We start from the raw sequence: 26139 nt of genomic DNA, 5'->3' as shown, positions 1-26139 counted from the left end.
CTTTTCCTTTCAGGAATCCAATCCAATCAAATTCTTTTAAAGGAAAGCATCTCTCTGTTGCCCTCTCTGAACATTCAGAAGCTATTGGATAAATTGCAGTGTGTCATCAACTGTGGTCTTCTGCTTTCTCCCTTCCCTCCTAGGCTCTATAAGAGGAAGGAAATAGTTGATAAATGTTAATTTTTTTTCCTTTGATAAAAAGTATGTTATCCTGGGGCAGAGGCATAGAGATATTTACTGTAGTGTTATAGGTAAATATCATCTAAAATAAGTAAGTAGTTTAATTTGAAAAATAGATGGTCTTCTAACCATGGATGAGGGAAAAACTTGATATACATTCAAAGGATATGGTAAAGGAAAGAGCATGGGCTTTCAAATCAGACAAAAACAATGTCAAATCTGAGCTCCCCAGAAGGTGATCTTGAACCTAGCTTCCCTTGTCTCTAAGGGCTATATTCCAACATATGCATTAAAGATTGGTTGAAAATAGATAATACTTGTCAAGAGACTGGAACAGTGGTTGGACATAGAAGGTGCTCATTACTGGTCACTGAAATGATTATGATGATGGCAGTATTAGAATGAAGCAAACTGATTCCTGAGAAAGCATAGCTATGAAAGCAGGGAAGGGAGTTTGTTTACTCAGTAGTTCAAAAATGGTTATCCAGTGTATAAAGCAACTCTTTTAGGACACAAAGTGTAAATGTTCTATAATTTAATCTTATGTAGGGTATTGTAGGGGTTCCTTTCAATTTATGCAACAGAGAACACTTCATTAGAGAGAAGAGAAAATACTATTCTATGGTTATAGAAAATGGTGAAACATATATCAGGATGAAATTAAAATGCATTGGCAATTTTTAAAAATTGCCCTTTTTTTTTTAACTATTAGAACTACTGCAATATGTTTTTTTATTTTCTGAAGCAACAGCTAACAGTGAAGATGACCAGGGAGACCAGAAGAGGCTGTTAACATTTCTAATTGACTTGTAAACCCATGAATCAAGAGGATTTCAGAACGCAACAATCTACGATTTCCAATTCTTCCTTGGTTAGAATTTACCCTTCTCAGTTTAAATGAGCTTCATACTCTCTGCATGGAAGAGATAAGAAGGAATACCAACCTGCAGTTCCATCTGTGCCCAAGGTCATCATACTAACATTGTTCCTTCAGTGACTTGGCAACCATGCATGACAGTCATCTACAAGGACTGAAACACACGGCAAACCCAAGGACATTTTCACAAGAAACATTTCATTTCATGCTGATACTTCAGCTTTGTCTAATCTAAGATCACAGCTAAAATGGCCACAAGGGAAGCAAAAGCATACCACTAAATGTCACATGGCTTAATAGAAGGAAAATGTCTACCACAAAATGTTCTTTTTGGAAGATACATTTTTGTCGCATGCTAAATATGACAAAAAAGAAAATGTCTTATTCTTGGTCTACATATTTTTCTTGTCCAATTACTGACTGCCACTGTGGTCTACCTAGACTTCAACTAGTAATATACTGCTCATATCTACAAAAGCTCAGGGTATAGTAATACCATTTGTATGTATCAAAATAAATTGTGAAGTAATTTCTTTCAGACCTATCTTGACTGGTCATTTCTACCTACCTCATCCATAAGACTCTCTCTTTAATATCATAATTTAAAAACCTTTAATTATAGCCTATGATCTGATACATAACTATTTGGTAAATACAACCTAGGATGGTTACTTCACTTATATTCAAATAAAGTTAAATACAACACAGATTTTTGGAACAAAATAATTTAGATTAGGAATCTAAATACGTAGTTTCTACTAATATGCCTACCAGTCACTTGCTTGATGAATAAAAAAACAGTTATCAGCTTTTCATCTTCCCATCTGTAAAACAACACATTTTAACATCTGACTTCAAAAAGCCACTTAGGGCTCAATGAAAATAAATGAGAGGTGTATTTGGTACCATGAACTCTTTAGAGTTACAAAGTGGGGCATTCCCTTGTTGCCAGGCAACATCAGAATGGATAACAAATCAAAGCCTGAAACAGCACTAATCTGACTTTATTTGTAATGCATTTCATAGACTAACTGTACAGATAAAATTTATGAGAAGTGGCTTACTAGACATAATACCTTCCAGAATCAGAGAATTCACATAAGCATAGAGTCCAGAATGGCCAGCACATATATCAACAAGCAAGGGGAATTCTAACCAAAAGCCAATCTTCCAAAATGATTCAGACTCAGCCAATGTCATTGCCATGTCCTGGATCACCAGGATTGCCAAAGGTAACATATCAAAAAGAAAGGAACCACAAGGGTCCATGAAGATAGAGCAGGACACAGGGGTTTTCAGTGGCATACTTTATATTAGATTATTATTTTTGCCTAGTGCAGAAGCAAATTCTTCTTTTTTTTTTTTTTCATTTTAAAATAACAAGTTCCAGGGGCACCTGGGTGGCTCAGTGGGCTAAAGCCTTTGGCTCAGGTCATGGTCTCAGGGTCCTAGGATTGAGCCCTGCATCAGGCTCTCTGCTCAGCGGGGAGCCTGCTTCCCCTCCTTTCTCTCTGCCTGCCTCTCTGACTACTTATAATCTCTATCAAATAAATAAATAAACTCTTAAAAAAAATAACAAGTTCCAGATCTCCTTCCAAATATTTTGCCAAGAGTGGCCCAAGACGACCATGTGCAAGGTAGATGCTTAAGGGTTAAAGGAAGTGCTTGAGGCATAAGAGCTTTGGAAAGATACTTGGAGATTACTCTAGAAAATATCTCTATCACAGTTGTCTTGTGCTGTATAACAGATGATGGAAATTGGGATGGGCTTAAAGAAAGGGTATGGACTCAGGACTGTGGTAAATACAACTGACACACAAAAAACAGCAAGCATTTGGATGTGATATCCCTGTGTAGAAGCCCTCTAGGGTTGATCCTATAAGTCTAGTTGTATTATTTAATTTCTTTGTATTATAAGCAACAGAAACTCATGGAGGCATCTTCAAAAAAGGAAATGGACAAGTTATTCTAACAAGGCAGAGCATCATAAGGGAAGTGAGGGGAAAATGAACCAAGACTAAACCAGAGAGGGAGATGAACCACAAGAGAGTCTTAATTTCGGGAAATAAATTGAGGGTTTCTGGGTGGGGGGGCTGGCTGGGTGATGTGCTATGAGGAGGGTATGTACTGTGGGGAGTGCTGTGTATTGTGTAAGACTGATGAATCACAGAACTTAAGCCTTGAAACAAATAATACATTATATGTTAATAAAAAAAGCAAAAAAATTGATTTAAAAAGACAGTTTGACAATAAAGATTAGGGAACTCACTAAAACCTGGGAACTTCATAGAAAGGTTAAGTGTACACAGTCAGATTTCTTGAGAAGTGGAACCAGAAGGACAAAAGATCTAAGGCATTACCTTAGCGTCTTCTCAGAATCATAAATGTATTTTTCCACTTTTGTTATCTGCAACATTTTGTGGGTCTCCAGACTCCCCACAGCTGCTGGGTCTAATTGATACTACCCCTTTTAGTGTGTGCATTGTCTTCTCTACCTTGTATCTTGTTTCCTCACCATTTTGACTTGTATGTGACTTCTCACAGCCCCTGCTACCTTGTGGTTTCAGATTTCTTGTTTGCTTTCTGTGTCTTTATAGCACCAGAGAGAGAGAGAGAGAGATCGGGAATTTGGAGGCTGATTGTTCATCATTCCTTTTTAGATAAACATTTTCACGGTATGTTATCTATTAGAGTTTTGACCAACCCACAAATTGGTCGCAATTGGTTCTTGGGTCAGTGACCTTGGCTCACTCACTAATAGGGACAACCATATGAGTAGAACCTTCAAGGGCAATTGTGAGTCAAGTACTTTCCATTAAAAGAAGACATGGGAGAGCAAGATACTATGTGTGACCTGTTTAAATATATCAGCCCTCATGAAGCTCACTCCTTTTCAGTATGGTCAAATTCTGTTAAGTAAAAGTATCAGCCAATTTCCAGTTGCAATCATTCACCCAACTGTCTGCGGCACACCCTCTCTGTACAAAGCATTGAATTAGATATGGCAGATTTTTTCCTGAAAGTAAAATTTTACATTCCTATTACAGAGAAAGGTAAGACAGAAATATCTGGGTAAAAGGATGTGAGTGATTCCAAAATGGCAGTACAATGTATTATAGTTAATGTACTATAATACTATACTATACTATACTATACTATAATACTATACTATACTATAATACTATACTATAATGTACTATAAGGCAGTGTGGTATGGGGGGAAAAGTACTGAGCTTAAAGCAACAATCTTGAATTTTTCTCTTAGTTCTGAATATAAAGGTTTTGTTTTTTGGTTTTTGGTTTGTTTTTTTTTTTTTTTTTTGCTATAAACTGCAGAGTGACCTTGAGTAAATTACTTTATCTTCTGATACCCGAGTTTCTTGTTCTTATTCCTTTTTTAAAAAAGATTTTATTTATTTATTTGATAGAAAGAGATTGTACCAGCAGGGGAAGGGACCAAGGGAGAAGCAGGCAACATGATGAGCAGAGAGCCCAATGCAGGGCTGGATCCAGGACCTTGGAATCATGACCTGAGCTGAAGGCAGACACTCACGGACTGAGCCACCCAGGTGCCTTGTGAGTTTCTTATTTTTGAGTCTGAAAACCTTGGGGTATAGCTCTACCTCTCGATGATTTTTTGGTATTAATCTTCCTTATCCAAGCAGGATACAGAAGCATTGTTTAAAATGCTGATAATGGGGAATTACTTAATACCTATCTTATACGCAAGTTATACATAATTTTATACAAATATATTTTGGTGAAGCAGGCTCCTTGCTGAGAAGAGAGCCTGATGTGGGGCTCGATCCCAGGACCCTGGGATCATGACCTGAGCCAAAGGCAGAGGCGTTAACCCACTGAGCCACCCAGGCACCCCAGTATATGGTAATTCTTACAGTGAAGATTAAGAATATAGTATTCTACTAGAATTGTTCCATTTGTGACTTTGCCTTTTTAAACTTAAAGGTAAACCAACTTAGATATGGTTCCTCTAATTTAGAGAATACCTCAAACTGAAATGAGTATCATGGCTACCTCAGAGCTAGATCTAGAATCACAGAGGCGCGTAGGAAGCAGAGATTGAACACGTATCTCACAGTGGAATGGACATCAAAATCTGACATGTGTGTGTGCCTCATTAAGCCACTGCCTGTGTTATGCGCACAAAATGGTATGAATAACCAAACAGTGTGTACAAAAGTCACCTCCATTCCCTTGCTGTTGTTTGGACTTCAACCTATTTGATAAGAAAACCAAGAGCAATTGATACTTGGATCTCTGTAACTAAGAAATATTCCATGCTCCCTTGTTTCCACTTTGGGGGAAAATGTGTAAAGTTCAGGAGTCAGTCATATTTGTGTCATATGACAGTTTCACCATTTACAAGTGTATGAGGTGTCTTGGGCAAGTCATGTGAAATTTCTGTCTTCTGCACTTGTGATGAGCACTGGGTGTTGTATATAGGTGAGGGACACTGAATTCTACTTCTGGAACCAATACTGCGCTGTGTGTTAACTAATTAGAATTTAAATAACAACTGAAACTAATATCAGGCCTCTGATTGATACCCAGATTGCAGGGTCATTTCAAAATTTACAGGAGGCCAGGAGGGGGAGTACCTAGTAGGGAACATGGTTTCGTGCTTCTTCCTGTTCCTCTCCCCTTGCCCGCCCACCTTTCGAACTGCTCACACGCCGATGACCTCTTACTGATATGCTGTAGGCAGTCATATACCTCATGCCCTCATATAATAAATCGATCGAGAAAATTCCTTCCGAGGTGCATGGAACCCACTCGGAAAGGGTTAAATGAACTCCACAGAAACCATCTAACTAAACGACACTGCTGTCCTGTGAGATGAGCAAGGGCAGGAACTGCTATAGAAAATTTCACAGAAGTGAAACGAAGCCATCAAATATGACTGAGATCACTTAGAGGTTAAGTTATAAATGGATATCTAATAATATAATTTACTAAAAAGTTGATGCAATGGTATTGTGGAGCCATTTCCCCTGAAGGTTACACTGAAAAGTTCAAATTAGGAAGCAGTGTTTTGCCAAGTGCCATAATGCAGAAAGAGGATATGCCATCAATAACTTGGCAAAGAAATGTAATATAAGTACAACCTCCACAATGAATACAAACACTGCAATCATTAAAATACAGTTGAAAGTCCAATCTCTGCAGAAAGCAAGTTTTCTAAGACAGCCCATGAGATGGATTTTTTCATGTAGTATATAAGTGCACACAGAATCAACTAGATATTATGAAATATTTGAAAACTATTAACTATCATTATAGTTTTCCTTTGAGGTAGGAGATACTCCCAAATGTTTTTATAAATTCTACTCTGAGGATATAAAAAAAAATTGAAGTCATTTGAGACTGAAAGAAGATATGGAAAAAGTAATCTCTATTTATCTATTTCTGTACCTCTTAATAATAAATAATCACAACTTATATTAAATCACACCTTTCTTTTAGTGGCCATGAAATGCATTCCCTAGAGTTTTACATTAATCTTCAGATGTACCAGGTGTACTCAGCTGAGAAAACTTTTTGTCTCTTTCTATAAATGTTTGCTCATTATGGATAGAAAAGCTAGCCTAAAATTCTCTAACTCTACTTCAGGGCAAAGTGCAAGACGTATAACAGAAAACCAAAGAGAGAACTGAGATTTTGAGTGCTTGGTCTAGAAACAACCTTCCCCACCTATCAACCTCTCCTGTTTCTCTTTTTCTTTTCCTCTTCTTCTAATCATACCTTCAAGTAATTATTTACATTTTTTTCTTGTCTAAAGAAGGAAAATAAATCTCACAATTCTCCTTTATAAACATTCTCTGACACCTCAATATTAATAATCATTTCACACTTTTCTCTACGGAACTCAAGATAATTTCTTAGTTTAAAAAAATGACTTATTTCATCTTATTGTAGAGTCTGGGATAGGCAAACCTCCAAGGAATCTTAGAGAACAGGGTAAGAAATAGTTCTTTTCTTTTCCAAAATGACCTCCAGTGTATACGCATTTTAGCAGCTAATTTCACTGCCGAGCAGTTAATATGAACAGAGAAAATTTAAAATTCTTCAAATGAATATATTATGTGCTTACAATACAAGATGCCAAAAATCCCTTTCATGCCTTTTGACCAAAGGTACATGGAGGCAATGTGCCTAATACTGAAAGGCCAGTGATCAGAACTGCCGGGAAGACTTTTCCATCACAGTTTGCCTCTTTCCTCCTTACATATTTGACTGAAGGAGTTGGAAAAGCAAAAGTTCCAAGTTCCCAGTTCCCAGCAAGTGATAGGATTGCAGGACACAGATGTCACCCAGATCCCAACCCAGGGACCTAACACAAACATTCTCTTAGGTGTCTGAACACAGGAACGCTGGAAATGGGGCCGATAACTGCTTTACTATACCTCAACTTTCAGGATGAGTTCCAAATTTCTTAGCATCACCAGCTGTCTGGTTTTAAAGGAGATTTTCTGGCATTTCAGAATGCCAAGAGTATTTTATCAAGGAGGTCTTGAGGAAAGAGACTACAATCATTAGGTTGGAAAATGAGGCATAAATGGAGTTATTTTCTGTGACAAGGAGCTCAAAGAAAAAACACTCAGAGTCCTCCCCTCCCTTTTCTAAATTTTATGATTTTTATATTTTATGATTTTTATATTTTAAAGATTTTTTTATGGGGTTGGCAAAGGGAGCAGGAGAGAGAGAATCTCAAGCAGACTCCCCACTGAGCACAGAGCGGGATGTGGGGCTGAATCTCATGACCCTGAGATCATGACCTGAGCTGAAACCAACAGTCAGACCCTTAACCAATGGTGCCACCCAGGTGTCCCAATTTTATGATTTTCATATTGCTCATAATTCAAGAAGAACTTGTCTCTTTCAGAATTTCTTATTCTTTATTTTATCATATTTTTTCCAAGTAAAGACTTTCTCTTCAGGAATAAAAGCTTATTGTTATCAGATTAAAGCGTGTATCCTCTATGCCTCTTTGGTTATTTGTAAGATTTTAGACATGAAGATTTAAAGCTGTCAGAGGCTCCGTAATTTTAAATATAAGACCCTTTATAATATGGCCTCTGCCCACATTTCTAGTCCTACACACTACTCAGCAACTAAATCAACAATCTTACAGTTGTTTTACCTTGTCCTCCTCTCTGTCCTCTTTGGTCTCCTATGAACACTCTTCTTTCTTTTTTTGCATGAACTATTTCACTTCAATCTTGAATTCTCAAGTTCATATCACTTACCTTGTACAGTCTGCACCCTTAGAACTTTGTGTGGCTACTTAACCAAGCATGCTTCACACTGCTTATCATTGCCTCCTCTCTTGTCTATTTCCCTCATCAGTTTAAGAGCTTTCTTTGAGAAGAATTATATATCACCTTTATCAGCCTGGTTTGTCCAATACTCAGCATATAGAAGGCTCCATATATCTTTATCATAGACATTAACTGGCGATTCATGACAGTAGAATTTATTCTGATGGCTAACATCTAATTAAATATCGATAGAACCTGACACAGATGACAAAATTAAGACTCAGGGTGGTTACAATGACTGGTTTATAATATAGATTCTACAAATTAATAGATCTGGGTTGAAACCAGGAATTTAACTCACATGGACTGTACCTTTACCATGCTACTAGCTAAGTAGCAGTCTGCTACTAGTTAAGACTGCCACAGTCTACAGTTAAACACTTTAAAAATGTTTCACAGATGACTAAACATTGAATATGCAAGAAATGTGACCACAGACCTCTAGTGGTGTTTCCACTACTGACTCAATATTTTGAAAAGATTCCAGGAATATAATATAATGACCATATCACTGAAAAAGAAATATTCTGAGGATTTTTCCAGGGTATTAGGAAACTTCTAATGTCCATTTTAGGCTGATAATTGCATGATATTTACATAAATTGATCAAAAATATCATGTGCCTACCTTGAGTCAGTGACTGTATGAGAAAGAGAAAGGCATAGCCCTCTCCCAACCGAGGCAAGAGACTCCCTTCTTCAGTCTTTGAAAACTCCTGCCAGGTTGTAACTGGCACTGATTATTTGGCAGGAGTAAATTTCCATATCACCATGCCCAAAATACTCATGTTTGTTATTAACAATTACTTACGAGGCATCCATGCCCAATAGCCTCTGGGAGCTAAATGAAAGATAATTAAAAGTCTTACATGAAAAATAACAGTCTTTCAATTAATTTCAAAAGAGGCATGGAGCAATAGATGATCAGGTAGGTACTTTATTCATAATAAAACCAACCAACCAACCAATGAAAACAACAGGCCACTGATGTCAAGGCAAGAAACAGAGGAGATGTGACAAAGGTAAGGAGGCATTGAGAAAAGAAGTTTGAACAAATCTAAACTCAACATCTTCTTCCCAATCTCCTCCTGATGTAGTGCCCATCTAAGTAAGTGACACTATTATCTATGTCTGGCCATGAAACCAGGGGAAGCCTTCTTTCTCACTCCCTACCCATACTCAGGAACCAAACACTGATGATTCTATTTCTTTCATATTTATTGGATATAATCCCTCCTCTCCCCTCCCATGGCCTTGGTTGACAACCTGTTATCTCTTCCTGTCTCGAACCACCTTCCACAAAAGCCATCCTCTATACAGCCAGAAAGACTTCTCTAAAGTAGCCTTCTGACTGTGATGCCCTATTCGAAGTACTTCAGACATTCTTCTTTGCCCTCAGTATCACCCAGAGGATTTTCGTAATTTGGTTCCTACCTGTCTCTCTGGCACCATCACTCCCAACAAAGAAACTTTGCTCTGGATATCCCCAGTCCCTCCCAATTCTCTAGATGCATGGAAACATGATTTCAGCCAATCTTGCTCTATAGTCATGGGTGAGATCCTCCCTCCATCTCTACTGTGAGGATCCTCCCACACGGATGCCGAGATCCTCCCCACATCTCCCCACATGTTCTTCAATTTCCATTTCTGTTTCCATCACCAAATATGATGTGTTAGAACTTCCTGCAACATCCTTCCGATGGTCTCCCCACGACTTAACTTTTTGTACATATGTACAGAATGTTATGCTGTGCCCACCACAAGTGCAACTGCTAGCTTGTCACCATGTAATGCTATTATAGTACCATTGACTCTTATCTCCTGTGCTGTGCCTTTTATCCAGCATGATCTTTTAAAATTTGATCATGTTACTAACGTGAGACTCTTCAGTGAGTTTCCAGAGCCCTGAAGATATAGACAGATTCCTAATTAGAGCCCACAGGACCCTGCTAGCTCTTATGACACCAGCTCACAGAATTCTCTTCTTCTACCGTTCCCTTAAGCTGGGACTACAGCTTTCTTTTCTCAAAACTTCTGTCTCAACATATCATAGGAGATAGTTACACATACTATTCCATTTTCATGAAAGACCCTTCCTCACCTATCATCTCTACTACTACGATTAAATGACTCCCATACATTATTTAAACATCAGCCCTTGCCTGGCACATACACATTTGTTAACCTGATAGTGTTCCTTTGTCTGGGTTTTAATAATGCCACATTCCTATTTTTTTTTGTAAGCTCTTATTTAAAATTACATTTAATTAAGAGATTAATTAATAGCTGAATTCCTCACAGGGCTATAAGCTTCATGACAACAGTGACCATGCTATTTTTATTCAAACTTTCAAAAGGCTGAAACAGAATACTAATGTGGAAGGAGAGTCACAGGATGGATTTGAGGTAAAACATACAAGACAGGAAGACCAATACTCGATGTATTTTTAAAAGCAAAGAGTGCCTGAAGAAAGAAGGTGTTGGTAACTATGAAAAAAAAAAAGGGCAGATAATGGAGACAGGGAAGGAGATTTTGATAAGACTCAGTAATTAACAGAGGACAGAAGGGCTGATGGAAGACAGAAGAGAATGCTCAAAGATGACTCCAATTCTAAGCCTGCATACCTAGGAGAACGCTGAGAAGTCCCGTTAACAAAGAGAGAAAAACAGAAAAAGAGAGTAGTTTTGTGAGATAAGTAAAATAACCATGTGGAAAATTTTAGCACACAGGTGGAAAATGTGGTACAGAGAGGTCATTCACCAGAGCAAGAGCTGGAGACCTGAAAGTGAATAAAATCCCTAAGAATTTTACCGCAGTGTCCCTCAATGTGGCTGGCATATCTATGAGGGAATCTGAAAATATATCAGTCCTTGTTCCTCTCTCCATTAATTAGTTGGTGTGGGAGAGAGGTGTTTAGACATGAGTGCTGGTCTGAAAAAGAATATTCAGCACATTCTGTGCTCCCCTCTGCACACGCACCCCCATCTTACTGAATGCCCAGATTGAGAACTATTATATAAAGAAAGAGAGCAGAGGGCTACGGGCCAACCATCCATATTTAGAATCAGAAGAAAGACAATCGGTTAAAAAAAAAGAAAAAACTCAAGAAAGAATGGTCAGAGAAACAGAAAAGGAGCAATACAACCTACTGTCCTCAAAATGAAGGGTTTTAAGACAGAGTTTTAGAAAGAAATAGGGAGAGATCATTCTATCTATCAAATAACAAAGGAAACTTTGAACATGATAATATGAACCACTGAGTTCAGCTATAGGGAATGTCTTACAATCAACATGAGAGTGCATGGGATTTGTCCATGGTGGGGATGTGAAACAGAATCCAATGACTGATTTTTATCCTTATCTATGTTGCTATATTAGTCAGTCAACAAAGAAAATAGCCCTAATATAATATCCTGGCTCTAAGAGAATTGCTGCTAGAAAGACACAATTTGTTACTATAGATTTAGGCATCCCAAAAGAGAAGATTTCATGGTTAGCATATCAAGGTCTAAATAATAAAACTCTCAAATTTCTGTAAGAATAACTCGCTTTAGGATAGTCACCTTAAGGTTTTGTATTTTGTTTTTGTTTTTTGTTTTTTTCCTTTTCCACATAAGCTGCAAAAATATAGTTTACTCCACAGATCTCAAGACAAAGTCATAAATGTGGTCTCGGTTAACACCTTAGCTCCAAACCATGAGAACCATTATTCTAGAGTGGTGTTTCAATTCTCTATTACTATACTCCTCTTTTGGGCAGTTAGTAAGTATAATAAATGTTTTTCTCATACACATGCCTATTTAATAATCCCTTTTCAGTCATTCCTAGATTGCTCCTTACAAAGGACATTGTCTTACACTCCATTACAAGGAAATTTCTATATGTTAACTTTTTGTAGAGGACTACCCACCAGTTCTTTTTCTTCCATCTAGAATGAAGTAAATCATTGTGAAATATATTTTAAAGTAAAGGGGAAGTCAATAGCAATACATTCCTATTAATAATTATGTCAAATTTATAAAATAACATAGAGAAAACATGAAGACTCATTGGCTTCCAACTTCCAAAGAAGTCTGATGGGAAGTAATTATCTAATCAAGACCTAAACCTTAATGAAAAAACTAGGCACATTGCTGGTAATAAAATTAGTCACATTTGATTTTTCCCCTAGTCTAATACTGCAAATAATACTCAGTTCTATACTTCAGTTGTGTAAACACACAGCCAGTGGATATTCCTGGATGAAAGTATTTTCTAAACCAAACTGTAATTTTCCTTTAGTTATTAGGAAGTTTTAGCAATGGTCATGAGATAAATGGGCTCCAGGCTCAACACCAAGTCTACTGGAGATTCTCTCTCCCTCTCCCTTTGTCCTTCCTGCTCATACTCTCTCTCAATCTCTCTCTCAAATAAACAAATCTTTAAAAAAGAAAGGAAGTCTTAGCAATTAAGAGCCATATTCATAAAGGGAACTATACTCTTTAAAAGGAAAAAAAAAAACAAAACCCCAAACCCAAGTTTAAAAATTCAAAGAACTTTAGATTTCAAAAAGGGAGAAAGAAAAATAGATTTTGAGGCAATGGGAATGGCAGTCTGAACCCAAAGGGTAATAAGTTATGGGGCACCTCCCACCAGAGATGAAAAGAGAATCCCAGAAAAATTCTTTGGTGAGAGGCAAGGAGTGACTGAGCCAACAGAACTTGCAAATAATTTCCAGTGTTTAATTTAGTAAGAGGCAGAAATGCTTCTTTCATTATTCACTCCAATTTATGCACAGATTGAAAGGCACCAAATAACATGTACCCCATGGGGAAAACTAGTCCTAAGGAAGATGGCAAAGCAGGAATGGCTCCTGTGGAACACCAGCGAGGGGTGCCTTCCACTCTAGGAGGCCATTGTCTGTGATGTGTACCCCCTTTTAAGCTGTTTCAAAAGATGTACTTTTTAAAAAGGACATGGGGTGAGGGCACCTAGATAGATGACACCGCTTATGATTCTCTTTCCCTCTGCCCCTCCCCCACCTCAGGCTTGCTTTTGCACCTGCGTGCTCTTCCTCTCTCTCTAAAAACAAACAAATAAAAAACCAGACACTGAGACACTATAGCAAATTATCAGGATAACGACCCCATGACAAAAAGGTCATTAGGACAGAAAGTCTCATAGGACTTGGAGTAAACCATTTCTTAGGCTTTGAACCCCCATCTTTTCATGTCCACTAATCTCTGATGCAATGCCAACTTAAAATGTGTCTTCATTTCTTTTCACTAAAATGCAGATAGTTATTTTCTTTAAGTGATTTAATATCCAGCCTCTAGGAATGCAATAAAGAGGGGAAGCCTATTTTTTAGAGAAAGCTATTGCCTCAATTCCGAGAGCACAGTGGTTAAAAATGTAGGCATGAATCTTGACTCCATTACTGACGAATGCTGTGACCTTAGCCAAGTTACTTCTCAGTAATTCAGTTCCCTTCTAAGTAAAATAGGGATAAGAGTATCTACTGCAGGGGTTGTCTTAAAAATTAAATGGGATAACACCTGTAAAACGTATAGAAGAGAGACACAGTGTATACTATATTAGCATTTCTTAAATAAATAGATAAATTAAAATACCACAGATTCAAATCAGATGATGGGGAAGCTATAAAGAATGAATGAAAAGTTTTAGATAGAATTCTTTAGTTAGATGTATGTTTGCCTTAAATTCTCACATCTAGTTTATGTGTGAGGGGAAATCTTGGGAAGCAGGTTTACTCAAACACAACATTTGCTAATCTCACAGTGTGACAAAGCTCTAGAGTTGATGCATAGGTGTGTAAGCCAATATTTTCCCTCCAGGCACTTATAATCTAGTTTGGGGCAATGGACAATCATTGAAATTGAAGGCTTATAAACAATTTAAGTACATTTTCCAGAACAACCCACTGACTCAAAACAACCTACTAACTAAAGAATTGTGATGAAAGCAATATCAATAGAAATTATAGAGAGAAAAAGGCATTTCAGACAAGATTGGTAAATAAGATTTTATTACAAGAGGTGAGAAAAGCATTAGGAGTCGAAATACTTCAAGGTAGACAAGAGAGAAAGTTGTTCTGATGATTAGAATGATGTAAATATAAGTTGAAACAAGAAAGCAAATGGGATAATTGGAAAAGCAATGAGTAAAACTAGTTAGAAAAAATGTTTCACAGAACAAATAATGGAGACATGGTTTGAAAATAGGTTTTAAATTTGCCTTTATTCCTCCCACCTTCCATTCACACGTAAGAACCTGAGCTGCCCAGTAGAGAATAAAGCCAAGATTTCTGGTGCATTTGTGCAAACAAGTTCTGGCATGCAGGACAAGGAAAGAACAGAAGGATTCTGAACAACTGCCTTAAACAATCAAAAAGTTAACCAGCTTTCAGCAGACATCCTGGTTGTGAGACATGGGCGAATCTGTGGGGATACGACAGAAATCTGAGCAGGTAAAATGGAGCCCCTTTGGGGAGACCTTGGGAATGTCAAGCTAAGGAGTTCTGATTTTATCACAGAGGTTATCAGAGCCACTGAAAGGTTGTTTGTTTTAGGGTTTAAGGATTGTAACTTGATAAAATAATATAAGCCAAGGGACAAGGGGGCACCATTTTTTAAAATAAATTCATTTAATTTTTAAGGTACCTTTTTAAATGTGAGACTTGTGGAAAAACTAGTTGTTGCCAATAGTCTAACATAGAGTTACGTAAGAGGAGTTAGGATTCTCATAAAAACGTATCATGATCCTTACTATCTCTTATATTTAAAATAACTCACATACATGGAACATACAGATTGACTGTCTTTGGTAACATCTGGCAAAGAAGGAGCTATTCATTTCAGCTGACTCATTTTCACAAAATTTGCTTAGTAGTGTCTGTATGTGATGACTGTGTATTTTTTTTCTTGTAACTGCTTTACTGTGTTTAACAGTGCCAATACACAAAATGAACCAATGGTTTAAAATTAATCCACTGGACATACAAAAGTAGTAAAATATGAAAGTGGCCTTGTAAATGATACACTATGACATAAATTTGTCAAAGTGCATAGTGAATCTGTGTGCACAACAAAGTTCTCTACAATGCATCATTTTCATAAGCAACACAAAAGGAAAACTGCAAACAGGAAGCAGAATGATAAAAATCTCAAGATTGGACTTTGGGGACTGGCTGTCCTTCATCCCTGGTTCTCAGTATGTTGCCTGTTGCAAAAAGTTGTCAAGTAGTGGTACGAAGTCACTGAAGCTTTCTTTTAATTTTCAAGGCAGAATTCAAGTGTATCTATCAAGTTTTTCTAAGACAAGTGAAAAGCAAAAGCTTTAACGTAAGATATTGCTGAGTCTCCACACCAAAAGCAGAGAAGAAACCAAAAAAGAGGTATCATTCAAAGTTGCAAATAAATCCAGTGACAATTAGTCACATTACAGAGAAAACCAGAATAAACCAATCACAAAATCATTTATGAAACTGTTACAATATGCATAAGTCAGTGGAATACAATGTGAAAGAACATTTACTATTTATTGTTATGTCTTTATTAGCAGGTTAATTTTCTTCAGAGTTATACAAAATCAGAGACATTCACAGTACACAGAGATCACATGTGTAAAAGAAAACATGATTGACAATTATTTATCACTAAAAGCTATGCCAGGAGGGAAGAGATTTCTTATTTGTTAGTAATTTTGTAAGCCTTGGTGTAGATAAACAGCACATTAGGATTGTTATTGACTGAGTACCATCAATATGTGCAACAAGGATATCGTCACCTGAATGACAGAAATTGCACCTCTGGGCAATCCAGCACTGCTTTATTCACAGATGCCAATGCAAGTGTGCCTCCTGAACTTGACTGAAGTTTGAAGGAAATAAGAAAAGCTACAAGTATGACCAAGTCGTGGCCAAGAATTTCCAACATGCTGTGCAAGAAAACGGGTTGAGAACAGAAGATTCTGTTTCTTCATACTCAAGAGCTCTAGCTGTCAAGAATAAAGATCTTCAAATGAAATAATAAGTAAAAAAAAAAAAAATCCAGTAAAAAAGATTTCTTTAATTTCCAATGCCTTATCTAAGTGGTATATTCTGTATCTGGAGGCTCCTGAATCTATTACTTCAAAGACAACATATCATTTTTAACATTTAGGAAGAGAGAGGAAACGTTCTTAAAAAGAGTGAATTTTGATATAAACAGATTAGTTGAAAAGAGTTTATTCCTTACTACTTAAAAATATTCCAAACTTATTGAAGAAATAAATCAGTATTGCTATTGGACATCTTAAACACTTCTTAATGCCACGAATGAATATGATAAAATAATTATCACAAGCAAATCCACCCCAAAATTCATTAGAAATCCACTGGTTAGTTATCTTCTGTGTTGATGAATTCAACATTCTGGTCGCTATTGAGAAGGGCATGACCTCAACTTAATTAGTTCCTGATAGGGCACTGGGTATCTACAGTGAAAAGTCTCCATAGTTTCTGAATCCTCGCATTTCTGAACCCTGCTCTTCACAAGGACTTTTTTTTTTTTTTTTAAATACTGTTTAACTTGTTTTAAGCTTTCATCACAAATGGTGAAGAATACTAAAGTACAGACAAGGGATAATCATAATGTGGTGAACATTATAAATATGTTATTATAAATTGAAAACATTTCTGGCTTAAAAAATAAATCTAGTAGTCAACGCAGCTCCACGGGCTCTGGGTGTCTGGTAGGGTCAGTCTCTGTGTCCCTGACAGGGCTTGTCTTCACCCATTTTTCCAGGCCCTCCACACCTGCCTCTTCTTTGTCCCATCTGTTCATCGAAGGTTCAGGGGGCTCATCAGGGCCACCTTGTCTTCCTCCACCAAAGCCACCTGGGTCCTTGCCCCAGCCACCATGGAAGCCACCTCAGAACACTCCATGGGGACATAGTGGTCCACGAGGCTGCCTCTACTTCCCCACAAGCCATCAGGGCTCACTCTGCCAAGGTCACTGCCCAAGGGTAGAAAGGGTGATGGAAGGAAGCCTTCAGGCTTTAGAGCCTTACACTGGTTGCATTCTATTCTCCAGGTGAAGTCCTGGTTTCCACACCCTGGATTGGGGCACTCTAATCTCCAGCCTGGTGCTGGTTATATCTTTCTCCAGATGGATTCCCTCAGGAACCCTGGGGCTCTCTTGAGGTGAAGCCATCTCTATCACATCCACAGCCTCCCATGTGACCTTCTGGGTTCCCCGGACCTCCATGAAGTAGTAGTGACATCCCATTACCCTCACAGAGAGTCACACCAGCCCACATACTCTGTATCAGAGGCTTCTTCCAAGCAAGAGAAACCTGAAGTTTGCTTCCTTAAGGATCATTCCCATCCAACCAGTCCAAGATAGACTTGGCAGTTGGTGGGTCTTTGTAGAATGCTGTAGCGTAGCCTCTGGGCTTTCCTGTTTCCGTGTTCAAGTAGCTATGGATCATGGGCTGTCCGAGTCTCTTGTTCACCTTAACAACTCCACACCGTTTAAAGCCAGATCATCTAGAGTCACACTTCCATTTAACCCTTGTACATAAATTTTATCAGTGTCAGAGTCTTTATCTGGATCTACAGATGGGTCTAGATCAAGATCCGGTCCTTAATCCATGAGGCCATCAGACCTATTGAAGCCACCTCACTCTCCAGCACTGATTCCACATCCCCTTCCCACCCAGCTCTGCTCATGCTTCCACAGTCAACAACCCCCTTCCCCTGCCTCAGTTGTCAGGGCCACTCATTCTCCAGTTATCTTCTGATCCAGAAAGTCCTCCAGGCTCCTGCCCATAAACACCCATGCTACTGGGGTGCTCCTATCAGAATGAACTCTGCTGTCTGTAGCCGCTGCTCTGGAAGATCCAGTTCACCAGGGATGGGTGATTAGCAGCTGCCCAATGCTGCTTTGTGGACCATAGCTAGTCTGCTATAGCCACTCACCAGCCCATGGGTGTTCTGCTGAGAGTAACTGTTCTGATCATAACTAGTCAGCTGTGTAGAGGAATAGCTAGTAGGAGGATGCGATGGTGGTGCCATGACTGGCTGCACAGGGTAGCTCCCCAGTACCTGGGGATAACTGTAGTTACTCTGCCCGTATCCTAGGCTGGGCTAGTTGTAAGCCCCTAGTTAGATTGAGATTGACTCGTCTCATCCTGTGATGGTGTAGGTGTAGTAGCTGCCAGCTGCTGTCCGTAGGTAGGGTATGCGTTGTATAGGAGGCCTGGGTGGTAGGGAGCACAGCAGTGGTGGTATCTTAAGCATGAGTGTCATACACCCGGATGGGCTGACTGTATGCCTGGAGGGTAGTTGGACTAGTATAACCAGTAGGAGGTTGTCTGTAAGAAGTTGTACAGGTGGTCTGCCCGTAGATCACAGTGGTCTGAGCCTGGGGATAGCTGACATCAGTGGACTGTCCATAGGTTCTATAACTTTTCTGCCCACATGCCTGGGGGGTCTGTGCGTATCCTGGAGTGGGCTGGATGGAGGAAGCACTATAGCTCTGCTTGGCTGCAGCTTGGCTGTAGGGTCTGGAATCTGTGGGTACCATTTTCTCTCCTTCCCTTTCATTCCCACAATGACTTTTAAGTTAGGTCTTTCTAATTTGGTAGAAATAAAGAATAAATGAAGAAATAGACTCTATATGGAATCTACCGTCCAAACTCTGTGAGATCTGGTTATCTATATCCTCATGTAAAAATTCTCTCTTCCTCTCCTGATATAATTCTTTCATCATTATCATTGCCATCATTATTATAATGAACTAATTATTCATAATTGCTACTACTACTTTTATTTACTATTATTTTAAAAATTATGACAATATTTTAAAATTTTAACCTATAATTCGTTTGTCTGTACCCCGGGTACCTATTAAATGGTTTGCAGATGCCAAAGAAAGAGGAACTTTGATGCATAGGATGGATTGGAGGAAGAAAAATGGTAGGTGGGGAGACGAAAAAGAAGTCCAGTGGATTAGTAGCAGTCTGAGATGGCGACACTAGAAACGAAGCTAAAAAAATAGTTGCAAAACATACTAGAAAGACAGAGTTTCTTGATGTTTTGACAGAACAAATAACATGAGAGGAGTCTTTAATGAAGAGGAGTCATTAAGAAAGACTTTGAAGTTCCAAGATGGGGAGGGAATAGTTATATCAACAAAAACAAGAGAGTAAGCAGGAGACGCTGGTTTATCCTAGAAATTGAAGATTTCGGTATAAACATATTGCATTTGAAGTTAACATACTAATGGCCAAGTAAAGAAGAATATTTTGAATACAATTAAAGTACCACTTGTACACAGATGCTTCTAAAATGTTAGAGGATTGCTGGTTTCTGAATGACGGTAAGCCAATTACATTCATCATTTGCCTAACAAATTGACTTCATAAACAGACAAAGATAAGTAACAGCTCACACTCTGAATTAGCATGGTCAGGATTAATATAAACTCTGTATGGGAATAATTATTACTACTAAATACTGTAGCATAGAGACGCAAATGTTTAGTCTTCATAAATAATGATATTTGTCCCTATTTTGAATTGCCAAGAGACATAAATCTTTATAGTTTTCAGGATTTCATTTGTAGGTTTCACTGGTGTTTTTCAGTATTTTTTCTGTAGCAGCAGATACGAAATTTTCCTCAAGAGTTGGCAGCAGTGCAAACACAGCTCTGTAATCACTATGAACCGTTGTGTTTCCCTTCACTTGAGCATTCGCCTTTCTTAGATAATTAACAGCCATAAGTAACACTCAAACCCACAGGCAAACACACGCACCCCCATGCCAGATCCTCGCCCACTGATCTCCCATTTCCCAAAAAGTCTAAACAGTTGAGATGGAGTAATGATTAGTAATTTTTTTCTTTATAGTAAAATTAAAGATGGAAAACAAATGTTGCTTCTGGTTGCATTGGGGCATTTCTCAATACTTTGATATTTCTTTCTAAATAAACTAATTTCATCTCCCATTAACACGCACATATGTCATGTCAAGAGAGGATAATGCTATTGAGTGTCTTGTTCTTAGGGCCTCTAAGTCATTGGACTCTTGTCAGAGCACATGGTTATTGCATGGAATTAGTTCATCCAGATACCTGGCTAATATAAAATAGTTCAGAAACCTAGAAAGATGAAGGGAGACCCAGGGTTAAGGGTAAAGAGTGGGGGACTGAGGAAGTATTCAGGCATTGACTATGTAATGTTAACATCAATCAAACAGTTGATTTCATTACCAGGGAGGTGAACTCAGAACTCCTAATTTTTTACCAAACAGTAGTAATTATCCAGAGAATGGGCAGACATCGATCAGGACACATTCCTCAGTTAATGCTGACATGCTCAGCTAATGAGTGTAATGAAGGCACACGTGAGAAATTCAGAGAAACTGCACATACAGTGTGTCACCTGAGGGTCATTTAATCCCCAGCTCTCTCAGAGAGTCAATAGGGAAGCTCTCAAGGGTCATTTAGTCTTTTTGAAGTTGCTCTTTCTTTCTTTCTTTCTTTCTTTCTTTTTTTTTTTTTTTAAGATTTTATTTACTTGACAGAGAGAGACACAACGAGAAAGGGAACACAGGCGCAGGGAGTAGGAGAGGAAGAAGCAGGTTTCCCGCCGAGCACAGAGCCCAAAGTGGGGCTTGAACTCAGGACCCTGGGGTCATGACCTGAGCCGAAAGCAGACATTTAACGACTGAGCCACCCAGGCACCCCATGGTTGCCCTCCTTTCTTGAAATACTGACACGATAACATCCATTATCCAGGAATCTATTGCAAAGGAGACTTGGTGCAAAACGAGTATTAAACAAATATAAGAGCTATAGAATGGTTAAATTTAAACGTGAATGAGTATTTATATTGTGGCACATGGTCTCATGAGAGACTCCTCATTCAGCATGAATTTAGGCCACTTTATCTGGACAGTCCACCAACACTTAGAAAGAGTTAACTAAAGAGATGCAGAGAAATTGACACTCACTGAAAGCTGGGTTATCTGATTGCCCAAGAAACAAGCCACAGATCAGCCATAATTACCCTAGAGGTATTTTCTGTCGGGACTGGGAATTATAGTTTCACTTTCTGTCTTCTTCTTCTTCTTCTTCTTCTTCTTCTTCTTCTTCTTCTTCTTCTTCTTCTTTTTTTCCAACTGTCTCTTTCCCTAAAAAGCCAACCTGTTCTGCCTTCCCACTGTTGCTCATAGTACTTGTGTGGGAGCAGCAGGCACTGAAAATCCCAGCTCTGGGAGATATATTTGCACTAGCATCAGGTACCTGCTGTAAACATTTAATACTCAGCTTTGGAAAATGAGGCTGTCCTTTAAAAACTGACCCAGCAGAATACACCCCTGCCCCAGCTTAGTCCCCATCTCCTGATTCTCTTTTGATTCTGAGCCGTGGGGGGCTGCACAGCCAGGGGGCTCAACCCGGACTTTGGAGACACAGAGATCTGAGCTTCTTTCCTGCTCTGCTTCTTACAGTTCTGTCACATGGTGGGAACTCTGTCAACTCTCTGAACCTCCTTTCTGAAGTGAGGATAATAACATGGCCGGCAAAGTGACTGTAGCAGAAAAATGCCCGTATGGTGTGCCGAGGAAAAAAATACTATTATAATTATATGCATAAGGATACGGAGCACGTAAAGGAAAAGATGATATACACAATAAAGGCCTGAAACCTAGTACTGTTTCTGAACTGTCACAGAAAACCCAGTACCAAAAGAAATTTTCTATTCAACTGTCGGGTGCCCCGTAATGTGAAAGCACATCGCATAATGACAGAGCTGAAGAGCCCTTGTTGTGGGGTGTCTCCAGAGGTCTGGAGCAAAGCTCTTTTGCTGGCATTACATCTTCAAGGACTCTCTGGAATCTTCAGAATGCATACAAAAGATGCAATCAGCTTCATAATAACCAAAGAATTAGCTAGCTTGAAGGAACATTTGTTCATTCCTCGCTATTTTGTCAGTGAAGGTCAAGAGGTCCGCCCTGAATTATCTGGAGGGACCAGCACACGGGATATTCGGTGGCACAGGCCCCACTTGGATGTGGGAGGCCCAGGCAACCATACTCTCTCTCCCTTTATTCAATACCTAGTCTAATGTTGGCATGCCTCTGAATTATCTGATGACTGAAAGGGCCAGTACTCAGGGTACTTTGGAGACAAAAGACATTCACCAAGTGCATAAAAATCTGGCAGAGGAGAACTCTTGACAAAGAGATCCTTATATGCCCCATTAGGAAATGTGACGTAAAAGTGTGCTTTTTTTTTTTTTTTTTTCCCTAAAAACATGAAGGGTCTCCTATTTTGCCACGAGTTTTATCATCTTGGGAAACAGCTTTCTAACACTCCAGACAAATATTTCCAGCACTGTGCAAGGACCTCCACTTTGAAAGCTGAGCCTTTCCAGATGTGCTTTAGAGCCTGGGGAGGATCTCCAACCCCGGCTGACCCATGGCTTTCTCTGAGAAAAGAGCTCTATTAAGATGGGGAGAGGATTCCTCTCATAAGATATCTTACATAGCTCAATACAAATTTCTCTCTTTTATTGATGCCCCTTCAAACTCTGGGAGTCTTAATGAGTCTCCACTGGTTGATAAATTTGGCTCAATAAAAACAGTTTGGTCTATCCACACAGCCCCTGAACCATTAACAGGAACTTTGCTGAATTCTTGCTCTTCTCTATTTCCTCCCTATCTCAGTCCTGAACATTTATCTTACGTTGTAGCATATTCTCACATTAAGTTGTAAGTATTGTCAGACTAGCCTCTTCTACTAATTTATGGGACTCAATGTAGTATGATCGAAAGAGCATTGGACTTGGGAGGTACAAGAGCTAGTTTCCGATCTAAAAATGTGTATATTATGATCTCACCTTTTAAAACAATGAACAAAAAGCCTACATATCTATAGTGTGTACCTATGTATGTATGAATGCATATGTATATATATACATGCCTGTATATACGTATATATATAGAATTGAGTGTTTATTACATATATATGTGTATATATGTATGAATGTGTATGCCTCTTTAAGTACATGAATTTTGGGAAAAAATCCCAGACATATTCTAGGCTATTGACATACTTTTTCTGGGTGTATGTTTATGAGGTGAGGCTGATATTGATGTAGGGAATGAGAAGAAGAAAAGTGCAAACTAAATCAAAAATGAAAAAAAAAAAACACAACAACCTAGAAATTCTGCTAAATCTCTCCACACCAATTTGTACATGAGATAAAATCACATTTGCTCATCCCTATAAAATTATCTACTATGTATGGGCACATGTAAACAGAAATTTTAAAAACAGCTTAATTCATCACCCTTTCCTAGTTAGGGGACTCAGTCATTCTCAGTGCTGGTTGTTTGGGCTCTGAGGCATGGTGTGAGCTATATGGGCTGCATGGACTTCCAGGACTCGTCCAATAGCCCTGGGATACAATGTAGAGTACATGCTATCAAGAAAAACAATTTATTCTGCTGCTGTCCTTCATTACACCAGCTATTACAGGCTCTAGGAGTAGCAAAAGTCAGTAAGAGAGCTGATCCAGGACTTGGGAGGTTGTAAAGAGAAGGAGTTGAAAACTCAAGGGAGCTGATGAAGGAGAAATTCAAATGAGTGACCACAAGGTCCTAAAGATGAAGCCTAAAGGGGTTTGAAAAGACTCAAGACTGGGAGTACAAAGGAGGTCAAAGAGCAGGTAGGCTCGAGAGGAAAGATGAGAGGTTCTTGTTGAGAGAGCATAAGAGATGCAGCTGAGAAAATAGATTGCTGTGGACATATGGTGACAAAGGTCCCTGGAAGAGCCGAGATCCAGGAACTATAAAGTTAAGTTGTGTAATGGGTCATTCCAAGCAAATGAGGAAACCACACAGAAGTATCTATAAGTAAGACCATGGACCTACTGCCTAATTCACTCATGGCCATCCATAAAGGACATTTCCAGGGCCATAAATGTGAGTTATGAGGAGGGATAAATTATATGTAGCCCAGTGGCAAGATCTACCAAAGAGAACAATTTGGGAAGAACATGACCATACTTCAGATACTTTGGCAAATATCTGAAAATTCTAATGGGCAAGGCGGAAGCAACCAGGCTAATCACCCCCTACAGACCGCTCCTATCCTCTAGTCACAAATGTGTATGTGTGCTAGGGATAAGGAACTTGGGCTACAGGGAACCAGAGCCCTTAAAGAGGACCTATGTTTCAAATACAGGGAGAAAATGTTGAGAATGTGGACGATTTGTCAATAACCCAACAGGCACGGGGCTAGGTCAGCCGTGGAGAGTGAGAGTGGGATGGCAGAACTAAAGGAGATGAAAATTGAAGTTTGCTAACCAAAAGGAGCTTACACTTTGGACAATGCCAAGGGAGTTTAGAGATAAGGAAAAAAATACATAAATGATTAGCCTAAAGATTTCCTAAACTGTCATCGAGTCATTTTGATATTAACATTAGATTAAGGCTCAAGAGGACGTTATGGCCTGGGAGGATCCCTAAGGCTTCAAGTTGGTCCACATCTATGTTCCTTGCATTTGAGAAGAACCATGGGTGGAACTACTGGACCCAGCATTGACATGGAGTGGCCCGGCAGGACAGAAGATAACAGATCAAGAGCCCTCAAAGCGATAGAAGTAACAAGTCAGGTAAGTGGTCTGAAGCAAAGCAAACAAATTGATAGTTGAACTGCTGCTAGAAGGTCACGTGACATGTTCAGGCCTGAACCTGTCATCTATTGTAGAAACTGAGAACTTTCCTTAAGCAGGAAACTCCTTCTCCCACTTGCCCTTAACTCTGACATGACAGCCAGGTAAATCAACGTTATTTTTTTGCTGCTGTAATTGTTTTATTATTTATTTATTCATTTATTTTTAATTAAATTCAATTAATTTATAGCATATTAGTTTCAGAGGTAGAGGTCAATGATTCATCAGTCTTATATAACACCCAGTGCTCATTATATTAAGTGTTCTCCTTAATGTCCATCCCCCCACCCACCTCTGCTCCAGCAACCCTCAGTTTGTTTCCTATGATTAAGAGTTTCTTATGGTTCGTCTCCCTCTCTGATTTTGTCTTGTTTAATTCTTCCCTCTCTTTCTCTATGATCCTCTCTTTCATTTTTTAAGTAGATCAACATTATTAGGAGATAAGGACAGAGTAGCCATGTGAGTTGAGGAGAAGGAAGACGTGGAAACATTTAAGTAACTGGCATTTGGGAAACCAGTGCTACCATGAGCCCTTCTTCATTATATCCTGAAAATGATCACTAGCTATATCTGAATTTACTGAGAAGTTCATGTTTTTAGAACAATTGTGGAGGATGAATGAATTCTTTCCTAGCAAATAGGTCAGGCCGTCCTTTCTTTTTTTGCAGCCAGGCCAGCAATATAATGAAAGTTTAAAGATAGGCTTGACAACCACTCATAGTATGCCATTATTGGCCCCCAAACGAAACTGCAGTATATCCCTTTGTCAATTATTTTATGCATGTTTCATTATGTATTTGTCATGTATTTGTATTTCTTTGTCAGTCACTTTATGTATGCTTAATTCGGGTAAACAAATCAGTGCATCAGAGACTTACTCAATATAGACAATATCAATTTGCCTACCCATGCCTCAGTTTTACAATAAAATATGAATAACGCTAGGAGTGTTTTGCCTGACTGAGCCTTGCCAAACACACTATTACCACTTCCCTGCCTTGGAGACACACATGCACACAC

At 38.8% G+C, this 26139-nt stretch overlaps 1 protein-coding gene and 1 pseudogene across 4 annotated transcripts in view; both read right to left on the bottom strand.

Annotated features, from left to right (window-relative positions):
• NRG1 (neuregulin 1) overlaps positions 1-26139 on the bottom strand; it is a 1091656-nt gene that overhangs the window by 713767 nt on the left and 351750 nt on the right. The window lies entirely within an intron of this gene.
• On the bottom strand, positions 17134-18962 carry LOC116855395 (annotated as a pseudogene).

This window comes from Lontra canadensis, unplaced genomic scaffold (genome assembly GCF_010015895.1).
Source record: "Lontra canadensis isolate GAN:19392208 unplaced genomic scaffold, GSC_riverotter_1.0 scaffold102, whole genome shotgun sequence".
Lineage (NCBI taxonomy): Eukaryota > Metazoa > Chordata > Mammalia > Carnivora > Mustelidae > Lontra > Lontra canadensis.
The sequence above is the reverse complement of the archived record's forward strand: the minus strand, read 5'-3'. Positions and strand labels throughout refer to the sequence as shown.